The sequence below is a fragment of the Mastomys coucha genome, chromosome X (genome assembly GCF_008632895.1).
Source record: "Mastomys coucha isolate ucsf_1 chromosome X, UCSF_Mcou_1, whole genome shotgun sequence".
NCBI lineage: Eukaryota > Metazoa > Chordata > Mammalia > Rodentia > Muridae > Mastomys > Mastomys coucha.
Genome location: NC_045030.1, coordinates 110,370,140 through 110,383,222, shown reverse-complemented (window position 1 = coordinate 110,383,222; position 13,083 = coordinate 110,370,140).

Sequence of the window (13,083 nt, the reverse complement as noted above, 5' to 3'; positions counted from 1 at the left end):
CTGTAGGCTTCTTGTATGTTCATGGGCATCTCTTTCTTTAGGTTAGGGAAGTTTCTTCTATAATTTTGATGAAGATAATTACTGTCTCATTACCTTAGGAGTCTTCACTCTATTCAATACCTACTATCCTTAGATTTGGTCTTCTCATTGCATCCTGGATTTTCTGGATGTTCTGGGCTAGGAGATTTTTTGCTCTTTTTGCATTTTCTTTGACTGTTGTGTCAATGTTTTCTATGGTGTCTTTTGCTCCTGAGATTCTCTCTTCTATCTCTTGTATTACGTTGGTGATGCTTGCATCTATGACTCCTGATTTCTTTCCTAGGTTTTCTATCTCCAGGGTTGTCTCTCTTTCTGATTTCTTTATTGTTTCTATTTCCATTATTAGATTCTGGATGGTTTTGCTCATTTCCTTCACCTGTTTGACTGTGTTTTCCTGTAGTTCTTTAAGGGATTTTTGTATTTCCTTTTGAAGGGCTTCTAGCTGTTTATCTGTATTCTTCTGTATTTCTTTGAGGGTGCTATTTATGTCTGTCTTAAAGTCCTGTATCATCATCATTAGAAGTGATTCTAGATCTGAATCTTGCTTTTCCAGTGTGATGGTGTGTCCAGGACTTGCTATGGTGGGAGAATTGGGTTCTGATGATGTCAAGTAACCTTGGTTTGTATTGTTTATTTTCTTATGCTTGCTCCCCGCCATTTGGTTAACTCTAGTGCTACCTGCCCTTGCTAAATCTGACTGGAGCCTGTCTTTCCTGTGATCCTGGTTGTGTCAGAACTCCTCAGAGTCAAGCTGTCTCTGGGACCCTGTGATTCTGGAATCCTGAGAACTCGGGCTTGTTAGAGTGCCTGGGAGTGGGGCTTCCTCTGGGTGTTGTAGGACTGGCTGTGAAGTTTGTGCCCAAGGTCTGCTCAGGACACTGGCTGACCCAGGCAGACCGGAAGCAACCCATGCAACTGGGCTGGCAAAGTTCCTGCCTGCCTAGGTCCTGCTGGTCCCAGTTACTCCCAGTGTTGGGACAGATGTTCTGTCCTCCTCACCTCTAATCCTGGGCGTGTTAGAGAATCTGGAAGTGTAGCTTCCTCTGGGTGTTGTGGAACAGGCTGCAGAGTTTGTGCCCAAGGTCTGCTCAGTGCACCAGCCCAGACAGACTGGAAGGAACCAGTGCCTATACTACTCATTTTTATTGTTAAAATATTTTATAAAGTTTTAAAGAAAATGACAAAATAAAAAAAGAAAGGAACTGAAGGGGGGTTTCTGGGAGTAGTTGGGGTACAAAAGGGAAAGAAGAATGTGATATAATTCTATTTACTTAAAATATGTTTTTAAATGTTAACAAATTCAGATAAACTGAAAAAAAATAAAATTGCTGTCTGAGTTGCTGACATGAATTTCAAACATACACATCATTATATGTATTTTGGCTTGATATTAGGGCAAAACTTCCTAAAGTTTCTCAAGTAGCCCTAAACATCTTCTGCTACTTTGTTCTATGTATTTATATGAAGTAATTTGCATAGCATTATTTATAATGAGATTAAAATAGAACAATACCTGAAAACACTGAACATCTTTACGTTATAAGATCTAAATAGTTTTGTTTTAATTTTTGCATTTAAATATCTATTCTATTTCTTCTTCCCATGGAGATTTATGCATTCCCCCATTGGGCCCTCCTTGTTACTTAGCTTCTGTGGCTCTGTGGATTGTAGTATAGTTATCCTTTACTTTACAGCTAATATCCACTTATAAGTGAGTAATACTATGTTTGTCTTTCTAGGTTGGGGTTACCTCACTCAGGATGACTCTTCTAATTCCATGCAGTTACCTACAAGTTGCATGACATTATATTTTAACAGCTTTATTGTTGATGGACAAGGGGTGGGGTAGAGATGGAAACAGGAAGGATCAGGTGCAGAAAAGATGGAGGGAGAGAGTACTGGGAGAGACAAATGATATTGGGGAGCATCTTCTCTGGGAGAAGCTAGTAACCTAGTACAATGAATACTCTCAGGAATCTATGAGTGTGACCCTAGCTAAGACTCCTAGAAGTGAGGAATATGGAGCCTGAACTGGCCATCACCCACAACCAGGCAAAATTTCCAGTGGTGGGATACCAACCTAGCCATAAAACCTTCTACTTACAATTTGCCCTGCCTACAAGATATGCTGGGGTTAAGGTGGCACAAAAATTGTGGGAGTTGTCAACCAATGACTGGTACAGCTTGAGACCCATGTCATGAGAGAGAGCCCACCCCTGACACTGTCTGAAGGGGTAATACCCAGTAGGTGTGTAGCCTAGAGACCTAGGATAAAAAAAAAATGACTGGCAGAAAAAAAGAAAGAAAATAATGAGATAATTCCTAATAATAATCTGCTATACTCATAGATTGGTAGTCAGAAGAAAGGTTTCACCCAGCGAATGATGGAAACAGATGCAGAGACTCACAACCAAATATTAGGAAGATCTCAAATAATCATGTGGAAGAGGATGAAGAAGGATTATAGGAACCAGAGGGGTAATGGCTACCACAAGAACATAGTCCAAAGAATCAACTAATCTGGGCTCATAGGTGAAACTGCCTGCAGTTTCATGAACGGGGTTCACCTCAGTTAGGAAGGAATAAAGGACTTGAAAGAAAGGGTTTGAAATGCAAGAGGAAACGCGAAGCCAAGTTGCGTCCCAATCAAGGCTCCACTTTACTGAGAACAAACAAGGGTTTTTATAATCACAGGGGAAACTGAAAACAAGTCTCTGGATTAACTATAAAGAAAGTTCAGGTGCCAAAGTCTCCAGGTTCAGAAGATCTTCAGGGGGCTGGCATACTCAGGCAGTGGGCATGCTCAGGCGATGGGTGTATTCAGGTGGTAGGCGTGGTCAGGCGGCTTCTTCAAAGACAGTCAACAGAGAGCATCTGTCTTAGCTCTCAGGTGTTAGCCCTCAAACAGAGGCTCTCAGGAGTCTGATGGATGACTGAAGTGAAGAGAGGATGTAACAATAGGGGCTCATAGAGACAGAACTGTCAACCAGGGAGCCTACATGGGCCTGACTTAGGAACTCTGTACATATGTTATAGTTGTGTAGGTTGGTCTTCTTGTGGGCCTTCTAACAGTAGGAGTAGGGGTTGTCTCTGACTCTGTTATCTGATTTTAAGACTCTTTCATCCTACTGGGTTGCCTTGTCCCGACTAAATAAAAGGGAAATACCTAGTCTTACTTCAACATGATATGTCACGTTTGGTCAATATCCATGGACAGTCTGACCTTTTCTGAAGAGAAACAGAGGAGAAGTAGATATGGAGAGGGAAGGATGGAAGTATTAGGAGGAGAGGATGGAGGGGAGATTGTGGTTGGGATATACTACATGAGAGAAGAATAAACAAAAATTATAGAAACATAATTTGCTCTTCTTTTCTTCCTTTCAAAACCTTCCATGTCCTTTTCTCATACCCTCTCAAAAATCTATGGGCTTTTTCTTGAATTATTATTGATATAAATATATACACAATGCACAAATGTATCTACAATACACATTGAATCACTTTAGTGCTGGTTTACTTTTTTGTCTCAGTATGGTCTCTCTACCATCATATTTTATCGTCCACTTTAAGATGCCTATCAGTGTTGTCATTGTTAGGGTCTTATTTAGGCAGCCATATTGGTAGAGTATTAAGGATGAGGCTTCCCTGACATTTCTAGGAGACAATCTTGTAGCAGACTTCCAGGTTTTCTGGCTTTAACAATCTTCCTGGCTTCTCTTCCATGATGTTCCTAGAGACTTATGTGTGGAAGTAGTGTAAATGTACCAACTGGGGCTTGGCATCCTATTATCAGATGTTATCTGCATTTTGACTAGTTATGGCTTTCTGTAATCATGTTCCTCTGCAGCAAAGAGAAGCTTTTTTGATGAAGGAGAGAGCTACACTTATCAGATTGGGCCCAGGTGCAAGATCTAAGATTTAATTCTTTATGTAAACATAAATAATCTTATGTATCTCATTAGCATGTAAATTTGCCCTCATCTTTAATAAATGGTAATATATGTATACCTAAGAATTTTAAAATAATTTTTATGATTTATTATTAGTAAATATTTGATTTGTATACATATTTTATATGAATATGTACCTGAGGTTGCAGAACATTTCTTGAGTAAAATGTAGGAAGTAAAACTTTATGAAGCTGTGATTTAAGTAAGCACAAAATAATCTCTTGTATGGTGTTATTTTCAAAGAAAAATAACTTCAATTTAAAATCATGAGCCAGGCAGTGGTGGCACATGCCTTTAATCCCAGCACTTGGGAGACAGAAGCGGTTGGATTTCTGAGTTCGAGGCCAGCCTACTCTACAGAGTGAGTTCCAGGAGAGTCAGGGCTTTACAGAGAAACCCTGGCTTGAAAAACCAATAAATAAATAAGTAAATAAACAAAATCATAAGACAGAATCATAACCGAATGATCTGTAGAAGTAGAATAGATAGCTAAAATAGGACTGTGACACAATGGTCTGATAGAGAAAAATTGTTATGATACCCTTGGCAAAAATTAAAATTACAATCTAAATCTAATCATGAGAAATAATCAGATGTGCCAAATTAGCAATTTTTTATTTTATGTGAAATCTTCTAAAGTGAAAATTTAACAGCATAATTGTCCTTTTTAAAAGTTTTTTGTTTTTATTAAATATTTTCTTTATTTACATTTCAAGTATTATCCCCTTTCCTGGTTTCCCTTCTGAAAATTCCCTATCCCATCCCTCATCCCCCTGTTTCTATGAGGGTGCTCCCCCACCCACCCACCCACTACTGACTCCCTGCCCTGGCATTCCTCTACACTGGGGCTTCAGGCCTTCACAGGACCAAGGGCCTCTCCTCTCGTTGATGTCCAACTAGGCCATCCTCTGTTACATATATGACTGGAGCCATGGTTCTCTCCATATGTACTCTTTGGTTGGTGTCCTGGGAGCTGTGGGGGGTCTGGTTGGTTGATATTGTTGTTCCTCCTATGGGGCTGCTAACCCTTCAGCTCCTTCAGACCTTTCTCTAGCTCCTCCATTGGGAACTCTGTGCTCAGTCCAATGGTTGGCTGGGAGTATTGGCTCTCTGAGGATGTGGAGAAAGAGGAACACTCCTCCATTGCTGGTGGGATTGCAAGCTGGTACAATCACTCTGGAAATCATTCTAGCTGTTCCTCAGAAAAGTGGAACTACTACTACCTGAGGACCCACCTCCTAGGCATATACCCAAAAGATGCTCCAACATAGAACAAAGACACATGCTCCACTATGTTTGTAGCAGCCTTATTTGTAATAGCCAGAAGCTGGAAAGAACCCAGATGTCCTTCAACAGAGGAATGGATACAGAAAATGTGGTACATTTATCCAGTGGAGTACTACTTAGCTATTAAAAACAATGAATTCATGAAATTTTTAGGTAAATGGATGGAACTAGAAGATATCATCCTGAGTGAGGTAACCCAGTCACAAAAGAACACAAAAGGTATGCACTCACTGATACGTGGATCAGTGATCCCGGAAGCTTGGAATACCCAAGATAAAATGTACAAACCACATGAAGCTCAAGAAGAAGGAAGACCAAAGTGTGGATACTTTGGTCTTAGAAGTAGGAAGAAAATACCCATAGGAGGAGATACAGAGACAAAGTGTGGAGCAGAGTCTGAAGGAAAGGCCATCCATTGACTGCCCCACCTGGGGAATCCATCCTATACACAGACACCAAACTCACACACCATTGTGGATGTCAAGAAGTGCTTGTTGAGAGGAGCCTGTTATAGCTGTCCTCTGAGAGGTTCTGCTAGAGCCCGACAAACACAGAGGCGGATGCTTCCAGCCAATTTTCCTTTATTTTAAATTTCCTCCCACAACATGTGTGTATGAAGGACAACAGAGTAGAAAGCAAAGAGACCACATAATTGTTTTATGACACAGCATATGGACTTGGTCTTTCAATGTGAAGCAATGTTAGAATATAGACACATGTGAAGGAAGTACCGTTGCATTGGTAGAAAGATTGGTTGACCCAAAGGCTCAATTGGTGAAAGAATTAGACTGGGTTACTGCTTTATGCCTTAGGGTTGGGACTTGTAACTAGCTGTTAGGTCTGTAATTCTACTTACCCAGGCACTGTGAAGAGCAAAGACTGTTGCGCTAAATCTTGCATGGATGTTCTAACAAGGATATGCTTCACATATGCTTAGCTATAATAAAACAGATCTAAAAGACAGCTTGCTGCTTATAGTGGATCTTTCCCAAGATCTTATTACTAAGGTCCCAATAATACTGAGGGAGAAGTGAAGGATCTAAAATGTTCTAGAAAATCAACATGACAAAATGGTAGAAAATGTTATATGAACACACAATTTTTAGAATTTGATATTCTATGCATAATTTCAAGGCCTATTTGCAATTATAGTTCTACAAGGAGAGTGAACCATCATGGTGGCTCAACTACTTCTTATTTAAGGACCACCATGGTAAATGACATTCACTTAATTTATTTGATACACATCCTATAATTTTATATGATATCAGGGGATATATAGGTACTTAGCTGCATTTGTATAATAATAGTGGTGTTCCAGTAAAGAATATTCATTCAGAGTCACCTTTGACTACAATGTACAATTTCAAAAAGTACAAGATCTATTCTCACTGGTATATTATTGATAGAACTCTGCAATATATGTGTAAATATTAGATAAAGTATATGATATATTTATGGCATACATACATGATTTTATGTCACTTTGTAAATAATTTTAGATATACTAAAGTTTCACAAGAATATGTTTTAGTTAGGGTTTGTATTGCTGCAATGAAGCACCATGAACAAAAAGCAGGTTAGGAGAAAAGGGTTTATTTGGCTTATGCTCCCACAGCATTGTTCACCATTGAAAGGAGTTGTGACAGGAACTCAAACAGGGCAGGAACTTGGAGGCAGGAGCTGATGGTGCAGAGGCCATGAAGAAGTGCTGCTTACTGGTTTGCTTCTCATGCCTTGTTCAGTCTGTTCTTTCTTATAGAACTCAGGACCACCATCCCAGGAATGACACCACCTACAATGGGTCTGCCCCCATCTATCATTAATTAAGAAAATACCCTACACCTGGAACTTATGGAGGAATTTTCTCAATTGATGTTCCTTGTGTCAAATTACAACAAAACTAGCCAGGACAGAGGATATACCTTAAACTACCTATAATCTTTACAGTAAAACATGTATCTACATTTCTGAAGGAACAATTGTTAGCTGTACTTTAATTTACAATTAAAGTAATTTATGTAAAATTTGACGTAATTAATTTGGAAAGAACTTGTCTAGCATGCATGGGCCCCAGAGTTTGACCATCAGTAGATTTAATATATATATATAGATCTATCTATCTATCTATCTATCTATCTATCTATCTATCTATCTATCTATGTAAAAATTGTGGATATAGCTTTTCTTTGTGCAATTAAAAATGCAAACTATTAGCCAGGCAGTTGTGGTGCACACCTTTAATGGAAGCACTTGGGAGACAGAGGCAGGTGGATTTGAGTTCAAGGCCAGCCTGGTCTACAGAGTGAGTTCCAGGACAGCCAGGGCTACACAGAGAAACCCTGTCTTGAAAAACAAAAAACAAACAAAAAAGTGCAAACTATTAAAGCCTTTTTAAAAAAGAAAATTGTTCTTCAAGAGTGTTTTCATATTTCATTACAGCTGATTTTTGATTAAGACATTAAATTAAGTTTGAATTTTATTTCAACTTTCTATAAATACAAATAATATGAGTACAAATAGTTACTTTGGAGAATATTCTTTTATGTTCTTTTCAGATTTAATAATGGGATACAATATAAAAGAAAGACTATTTAACTATGAAAGCAAGAATCATGAGATATGATCTGTGAAATTGTCCCCAGGAACACACTGCAGGAATATGACTTATTCCTAGGTTACGAGAGATTAGAACATTTACATTTTATTCTATATTTACATGGATCAGATGCTAATAAAATTGTGTAATTTTATTCAAATAGGTATGGTTCTTATAGTCATTCTGTGCATGTTCCTTTCTTATATCTCTATACATTCTATTTGCTTTCTGTTGTGATAAAACACCAAAAATAATTTGAAGGAGGACAGGGTTTACTTCATCTTATACTTTCAGGTCACAATCCATTATTGTGAAAATCAGGGCAGAAACCTGGAGGGAAGAACTGCTGCAGATCAAGGACCAACACTGCTTACTGGTGTGCTTCCTATTGTTTACTAAGCTGACTTTTTTATACAGCCAAGGCTTTCCTGCCCAGAAATGGTGCCATCTACAATGGGACGAGCCTCCCTCCATCAATAACCAGTCAGGAAAATGTTTCCTATCTCCACAGGCTAAACAAATGGAAGCAATTCTTCAACTGCAATTTCCTCTTCCCAGCTGCATCTAATTTTGTGTCAAGCCAACAAAAGCTCACCAGCACACTGTGGCAGGTGGAATATTAAGCATCTTAGCTAACCATTTTGTATACTAAAAGTATGTGTTTCATGGGTGGTAGAGGCTGAAGAAGGGGAAACTGGGGGGTATAGTTTAATGAGGGTAAAGCAATGAGATTTCTGACCTATGCGCACTCTGAACAAATAGAAGTACAATCTTGGGTGTTTCACAGCCAGAGGAGATGGCAGGAATCTCAGTATTTTTGGCATTCTTAACCACTCTGAACAGCAGAACATAAACAGCCAAGTATAGTGGTAACTGTTGTTGGTACTTATATAATTGTACTACACTTCAGTGCTTATACTCTTTATGTGTCTGCCTGGGAGTACACTCTTTGTCCCTTGCTTTCCATATGTTCCTGGGGACAGGGAAGTGCCAAAGGCTTCTGCCCTGCTAACTTTTTGAGTTGCAATGCCATCAGGGAGCAAGCATCAATCAGCTGTGGCTGGAACTAGTCTAAATTTCTATACAGGTTTGCTTTGACTGTTTGTACCCAATGGCAGGACACCTGCCCAGACTTCTTTTGAGCCACTGTTTCATCTGTTGTGCCCTCCAGGGGCTAGCAGGAATGGGTTGCTCCAGAGATATTCATCTCAGGCTGTCCTTATCTGTGAACACCCATGGTCAGGGTGGGGGTTGAATATTTTTCTACCCTACTCCTTTAGCTGAGGTCCCTCCATAAAAGAACACAACAGAGGCAGCCCTAGTAAGGTCCCATCAGACATCTTTAAGTCATGTGCATTAGATGTCAGAGTAACAGCTGAGTGAAACATCATTCAAGAAACATTATTCAACATGCCAGCATGCTCTGCAGTTGGAACAGCAGTAAAACAGTGGAATTCTTGTCCATCTTGTTATGGCACGTATCCACAGGCATATGATGAGAACTGCGTGAATGATTGTCTAAGATTCTAGACCTGATGTAATTTCACACATCACTGCCATGTGCTTCCTCTTTGATTTGAGAACCCTATTCTCTATGTTCTTAAGTATGGCATTCTTCAATTCTCCCCATGTTGCAATACTTGCCTCTGATAGAGCAGAATAGTTACAGGTTTATGTCAGAGTAACTACATTTGGTTCTGAGGAAGGAAAAGGTTGAGCAAGTGCAGCAGCTTATCTATTGAATCCCATGTATGAGACTGTGTATAGGGTTATAATGCACAGAGAAGTCTGAATGCAAAAATGTTAGCATGGCTCCTGACTGCCTATCCCATTGTTTTGCTAAATGATAATGTGGAATCCTAAGCAAAGGTGCTATGGAGAGTTCAAATTACTTATCTAGTTAGGATGTAACCCTGAGAGGACTATGGTATGTTCCAAGAGCTAGAACTGCTAGTATTTCTGGGAGTAGTGTTTGCTGGGACTTTTTCTTGTACCCTTTTCTGCACACTGAGAAGACTCTTCCCTCTTCAGCTGTTGATTTGGGATGAAAAGTAAAGTGGATGTCTTTCCTCATATTATGGTACTGTCTAACGTCTCTGGATCTTACAAAGTTTACATTTTTACTCTGCTGACCAGCATTTTTTCCCCTTACACTTCCTTTCTTCAAAAGTGTCTATATACCCATTATGTTGGTTACTCTTTGTTTAGGAGCACTGGGTTGCTGGGCATGACTCTTTTTAAAATTAAAAAAGTATTGATTCTTGTGAGGTTTATATCATGCACCCCAGTCCTCATCTCCCCATTCTCTCATATCTGCCCTTTGTTCTTACAACAACCCCCCCCATGCAACACACACACACACACACACACACACACACACAGTCATACACACCATAGAAAAACATCTCATTATGGAAGCTGTAGTATGTCACAGCATGTCTTGTCCTATTCCTCTTTCTACACATCTTCACTTGCAAATCTTCATTGCAATGTCATTGATCTGCTTCAAGGTCTCTAGCTTCTGTGACACCATCAATACTGGATCTTCATCAGGACTTCTCCCAGTTATTCTGTTTTGCCCTGTGTCATGGAGATCCTTTAGGTTTGAATCAGCAAGACTGTCTCTTTCACCTGTCCCAACCATTCGGAAATGGTATGGATTTTGGGGTAAGCCAACACAGAGCACTGGATTTGGGCCTGGGTGATATCTGAGCTATTCAGCACATTGGCTCTCCCATATTTGCACCACCAGGGTGAGTTCGACAGCACTCCTTTGGCTGGACCACCCAATGCTGCCATCAGCAGGAAGCAGGGTCAGTCCTCCTGCTCTCATGCCCTTGGGGCAGCTCACCTGCACCCAGGCCTCTAGATCCAGCTCCACTGTGCTGCCTAGTCAAGGCACAGGGCCCTCTCTCCCAAGTGCCTGTGTGTGGCTGGGCCACCTCTGCAGCTCTCACCCCCTACCTAACCAAGGGCTAGCTCACCTGTGCCTTCACCATCAGGGCCAGCTCTGTGTTGCCTAGGTGAGGTGTAGGGCCTACTCTCCTGAATGCTGCAGGTAGTGAGGGGCTGAGGGGAAATATTACGCCTGAACCCATGCCCTTTCACGGCAGAGGAGTGGCAGGGTCAACTCTAATTTGCTCTTGCCCTTGGAGCTGGCTCACCTGTGCCCCCTAGACTACTGTGGGGCCCACGTGAGGTGCAGGAAACACTCTCCAGTGTGCTTCATTGCTGGACATCTCTTTTAAGCAACTAATTAAAACATTTCCATTTCATAGTTGAATCTGCAGGTTTAGAACTTGAAAATACAGTTTCAACTATATTTTGATATGTGGAGCAAGGAGTTTACTGCTTTAGTTGCATAGGCATACAACTTCTGTGTCTTGCCTATAAAAGGGACATCACTGGGGGGCTTTTGGCTGAAGCAACAACAGTTGCTTGGCCTTAGAATACTTAATATTGATGTAGCTGTTTATTCCTTATTATTCTTGGAGTGTTCTCTTTGTGCTTTCTTTCTATTTGAGAGATCTGTGTGTGTGAGTTAAGCTTCACTTCCTTTCCATTCCTATTCCTGTCCAGCTAGCTAATTAACTACTTTATTCCATTTCATTGTCTAATTTTTTGGCAGTCTTTTGTGTCATCTTTATACAAACTCCATTTAAAACTACAATGAATACGCAAGTTTCCAGGGCAAATCTTAAAATATCATATCTCAATGACATGGCAAGTTTTATTTTCGTGAAAAAAAAAAAAAAAAAAAAAACACCCTAATTTTAAAAACCAGATAATGGATTGTGAACACCTGGAAATGGTGTCCACTAAAATACAAAGATAATTTAGAACCATTAGATTTATAGTTGAAATTTTCCTCATGTCAGGCATGATTAAGTTTGTTTCCAATTAATGAATACAAATAAATATATTTGCTACTACCAGCCAAATGAAAACTTCCCAATATTCTAACCTTTACCATTAAGCTTAATTTTCTAACAGAAACACATTGTAAGCCTTAGGGAGAGAAAATAATTGAATTTTTAAAGGTACTTTAATGACTTATAAAATGTCTTTTAAGCATAAAAGAATAACCAATAATTGCCATAGGTGATTTATTTTCTAAAATATATACTTCTTTTTCATTTATTTTATTCAAACCATGGTCCTAAATCATCCTTGGATATAATAACAAAATAACTCAACTAAAGATTTGATTAAATTTTATTAGAACATTAATGGATTATGACCTCATTGGAATATCTGGACTAGCATCAGGTAAATAATGAGCTCTCTTTTCTTTTGAAGAAAAACTGATTATGCTCTCGAAATATGCCTGAATGAGTCTCAAAGTATATAATACTGAATCTCTTCATCATTCTTTTGACTTTTAATTTTTCTTTGCCTCTCTGTCTTTCCTCTCCCTTCTAACTTTTCTTTCTGCAACTCCTTTTTTATTGCTTGCCACTACCACTTTCATTGTATATTACAATTATAATTGTATAATAAAAAGTAATAGAAGTAATATGTAGCGCATGATATACCCATTATATTACTGTAGCTATATAATTATAATAGCATCCCTTTAACAGGCCTGAAGTGATATGTCCTTGAAATCATTCTTCTACTCTGTACTTTTTTGACTTTTGTATTTATGAGACTTCACATATGGTTGACAGCATATTTTCTTTTCTTTTTGTGACTGGGTTATTTAATTTGGCATAATGTTCTGCAGGTTCACCTATGTTGTCACAGAAGGCAGGATATCCTTTTATAGATTAATAGTATTCTAAATATGTACTATATTCTCCATTTTGGCTATATAAATGCACTATATAAACCAGGCTAGCCTCAAACTCACAGAGATTTCCCTGCCTCCTGAGTGCTGGGATTAATGGTACGGCCATGACAGGCTATATTATTTTTTTATAGATTTGTTTACTGATGGATACTTTGAATGATTGTGAATAATGCTGCTGCAATGGACATGGAAGTTCAGGAAGCAGGGTTGCTATATCATATGACTTTCCTATTTTCCACTCTTTAAGGAACCTCATTATTTTCTGCATTGAACATTTATACCAACATTGTATGAGTTTTCTTTTCTTCACATCCCTGATAACACTTGTCATCTTTTGTGTTTCTAATAGTAAACATCTTTTTTTATTTTATTAGATATTTTCTTTATTTACATGTCATATGATATCTCCTTTCCCA